The 4,416-nt window shown below is 43.6% G+C and overlaps 1 pseudogene; it reads left to right on the forward strand.

The window, feature by feature from the left end:
- Positions 1-2,228: 2,228 nt before the first annotated feature.
- On the forward strand, positions 2,229-2,513 carry LOC114632270 (annotated as a pseudogene).
- The last annotated feature ends 1,903 nt before the right edge of the window (positions 2,514-4,416 follow it).

Below are 4,416 nucleotides of genomic sequence, written 5' to 3' on the forward strand. Positions count from 1 at the left end.
CCATCCCCTCCCCTACCCCTCCTCTTCCTTCTCCTCCTCCTTTTTCTTGTCAGAATAGGAATATGTTAGAGTTGATCTTCTCAGGCTTTTGTGAGCATTAAATGAAATTGCAAATGCTCAGCCATTGGAATGTCTATGGATTATCTCTACCACAACTTCACCACAGCTTTATGAATTAGTCCTACTTACAAATGCACCCTCTCAGTGTTGTAGGCCAGATTTGAAGTATGAACGCTAAATAAAGCTTAGCTTCTCTTAGCAAGGATTCCAAATAAGATCTGTCTAAGATTAGTGCCCCAATGTTGCTTCATTTACCACCTGCCAGTGGGAAGTAATTGAAATGTGCTTTTCTATTTTATAAGCTTTTGGCATTCCACATGGATTCTAAGTATGTGTATTCTCCATCAAATGTGAGCATAAGAGGAGGTGTTAGGAGTAACATGGAGTCATTTATCTAGGAGGGACATCAGGAATGTTAGAAATATGGCTGTAGTTTAAAGTGAGAACATATGTGTGTGGTTTAAATGTGAATTTAGCAAGTAAAAAACGAGCAAGCCATGAAGGGAAATGTGAACTAAAATTTTTATTTTTCATGGGTTTCTATAAAATGGCTGAACAGAAGTTGTTTTGTTTTGACATCTCTATGGTATGTCAATTTGGGCAGTCATCACATTTATCTGTTTAAAATGCCTGTCTGTATTTTCAGTCACAACAGAAGTTTAGCAGACCCTTTTCAGTAAATGGTGCTTTTTGTACATGATTATATAGTTCCTTAGGATCTTCTAACAACATTAGAAAAGAATTATTGCCTAGAAATGTCTTGTCAATAATGTCTTATGTTTATAAGTAATAATGGAGCTAATTAGTATCACCTTTCAGATTGGGTTTCCACCAGGAAACATGATAGGTAATTACCAAGTTGTCTGACTTTGTAAACCTTAGCAACAATATACAATCTAAGAAATGTCCATTATATTATAATAATAAATGAGGCTATCTTCTTGTAGATAAAAATAGCACGTTTGAAGAATTACTGGTTCTGAATTTACATTCTTTTCTTATAAAATTATTTAAGAATCTCAAATATGCTAACACAGATTTACAGATATTTGGACATCTTGTATCAAAAGTATTATTGGTGACCAAATAAGGTTATGTTAATGTATTAATGAAATATTGTGAAACCACAAATTCATCATTCCAGTCATTTACTTAATTACTACTTAGCACATTTTGATTGAGCATCTATGATGTCTGCCTTCTTGTGGTAAGATGCAATCCTTCATCACAGCAGTCAACAAGAAACCATTTGACAACAAATACTTTGCAAAGCTAAAACAGGAAGAGCCAAGTGGCACCAGTCACTTACTACACCTGCTCAGCACTGTTAGATGCTATACCATAGAATGCTACACAAGGGAAACCTAAGGATGTTTCCCACTTCAAAGCATCTCCTGTGGGAAATCTGGCCAGCAAAGAACCAAAGAGCAGCGAAAGAGTTAGAGAACTCAGGTCACTTCGTTCTAATGGACCTGGATTGAGGTGGTGCTCTGGAAATCCTCGGACCAATCTAACGTTTCTGGCAGATTTTTATTTTAAGAAATTCTATTTTTATTGAATATGTACCTGAGACTTTTTACGTTTACATATATATTTTTTCTTTTAAATTTTACATCCTGACTACAGTTTCCCTCTTCTCCTCCCAGTCTCTCCTTCCACCTCCACTCTCTTGCCCTCCTCATCCACTCCTCTGTTTCACTTCAGAAAATGACAGGCCTCCTATGGATACCAACCACCCATGAAATATTAGGTTGCAGTAAGATTAGGCCCATCCGCTCCTGTTAAGAGGAGACTAGGCAACCCAATAGGAGGAAATGGCCCCAAAGCAGGCAACAGGGTCAGAAAGCCTCATATCAGTTTGGGGTCCCACACAAAGACCAAACTACACAACTGTAACATATAGGCAGGGATCCTAAATAAGTCTCATGCATGCTCTCTGGTTATCAGTTCAATCTCTGTGAACCCCTATGGGCCCAAATTGGTTGATTCTTTGAGTTTTCTTGTGTCCTTGACCCCTTCATTTCCAACAATCCTTTCTCACCATCTTCCCCAGGATTCTCTAAACTCCATCTAATGTTTGGCTGTGGGCCTCTGCCTCTGTTTCCATCAGTTGCTGGGTGAATCCTCTCTGTTGAAAATTATGGGGCGGAGCAGAACGGACGGTGAGTGTCACTATGTCTGAGATGTCTGACCGGAAGGCAGTGATCAAGAAGGCAGACATGTCTGAGGACATGTAACAGGATGTCTTAGACTGCGCCACACAGGCCATGGAGAAGTACAACACAGAGAAGGACATAGCTGCCTATATCAAGAAGGAATTTGACAAGAAATCTAACCCTACCTGGCATTGTATCGTTGGCCGAAATTTTGGCAGCTACGTCACACACGAGACAAAGCACTTCATCTATTTTTACTTGGGTCAAGTTGCAATCCTCCTCTTCAAGTCAGGCTAGGTGGCCGAGGTGAAGGTGTCAGTGGCGGCGGCAGTGATGGCAAGCAGGCAGCGTTGCTGGGACTGTTTTGCACTGGGGCCAGCATCTGGAAGTCCTCTCCAATGGCTGTGCTACTGCATGGACTGTATACTCGATTTCATGTGTGTGTGTCGCAGTAAACAAAAACCAAACTTCTTTCTGTTTAGTTGCCTGGGGAAGAAGAAGGCTGCTTTACGTTTATGTTTAAGACTTTAACATTATTTTTTTGGTTGTACTGCACTAGGAAATCTCTCCCACCCCTCCTTTTCTCTTTCTCTCCCTAGATAAAAATAAAAGACCCTCAGCGAAGCCCTGAAGACCGGGAAGGGCCAAGGAATAGAAATAGGTCTGAGGCCAACTTAAGCTGCAGCTGCCTCTTGGACAGTGGGCGCTACTGTAGGAGGCCGGGGAGGCTGTGAAGACAGGATTAGGCTTGGCGAGGAGAGGGATAGGAAGGTGGGTGGGGGGATTGCTCTAGTACCAGGGAGAATATTCCACAGAACTGTGACTTTATGGCTTGGGGCAGGGGTGAGTGGGGTGCAGTCTCTATGGGGCACTAAGATGTTTGTGGTGTGGGAGTGGGGAGCAGACTCGTCTTGCCGTCTGTCAGGATTTCTAAGTAAGGGTTTGTGTCTTCGTGGGTCACCTTCCCGTATTCTTCCAGCCAGAGGTCATGTTGGGAGGATAATGGGAGTAGGGTTAGCTTGGCTTTTCCCTTTACATTCTGTCTGCTCCCTGCTTAGCCCTCAGCTTTTCTCATTCTCAGTTCTTTTAGAGCAGCCCCTATTGTTGGCTGGCAACAGAATTTCTGGTTACTGTAGTTCCTTAGTTAGGTCTTAGCAATCAAACCAAATCAATGTCCCCTCGATTCTTCTTGTATGTTTGTGTTTGTCTGTGTGCGTGTGGGGGTGGGTTTGGGGTAGAAGGGTGGGAAGGGGCAGGATAGTGGAATCTCTAGGGTGTGTGGGAGGTAGGGGACAGTTAGTTCTAAGTGGGCTTTTATGTTACCTGTTTTGAGGGTGAGGACAGGTTGGTGTCAGACCATCTCCCTCCTCTCAGGTCACCTTGCTTGGACACTCTGCTTTGCCCTGTGGCTGTCTGTTCCCTGGGAACGTTTTTGGAAGGTCACCCAGAACAGGATGGCCATACTGCCCTCAGTCCTGTTGTTAGATCTGGGGGCGGGCGGGGGGTGGGGGGGGGAGGCAGTTGGTGACTGGTCTCTAGTGGGAGGTGAGAATGGAAGTAATTGGGGGAGGGGCTCCTCAGAACAGGTCTGAAGTATAGTAATGATCTCTGGGAGTCAGGAGGTGGAGAAGGGCTGTGAATGGGAGGAGATTCCAGAGAGAAGGTACAAGGGAAACCTTGTCTGTCAGTGATAGGATTTGGGGGGGAGGGTGTTGTCATTGCCAATTGAACTGCTGATTCTTATGACTCACGTAGGGTTGACACTGTAAGGGTTGGGGAAATCTAGCTATTTTTTCCCCAGCCCATTCTTGGGGGTGGGGGAAGGCAAGAGAATGCCCCTTCTTCCTAAGCCCTTTGTGTGTGTTGAGCTTTTGTTTTTCTTCAGTGCTGGCAGGGGAGGGTGGGAACTGGTGGTGACTGAGTTCCCTGTTCAAACCTTTATTGGGTACAAGATTGAATGTTTGGTTTTAGGTTTTATTTTTCTTATGAATGTCCAGATCTGTGTTTCTCCCTGCCCTCCCAGACTCTGGCCAGTTGGAAGTGTCTCATTTTTGTTCATCTTTCATTTCTGGCTCAGGGACTGAGACCCTGCCACATCTATGCTCTGCATCCACGCCTCTTTTGGACATTAAAGGTCGATTGATGCAAAAAAAAAAGAAAGAAAGAAAGAAAGAAAGAAAGAAAGAAAGAAAGAAAGAAA

The sequence above is a fragment of the Grammomys surdaster genome, unplaced genomic scaffold, assembly GCF_004785775.1.
Source record: "Grammomys surdaster isolate TR1022 unplaced genomic scaffold, NIH_TR_1.0 97, whole genome shotgun sequence".
Classification (NCBI taxonomy): domain Eukaryota; kingdom Metazoa; phylum Chordata; class Mammalia; order Rodentia; family Muridae; genus Grammomys; species Grammomys surdaster.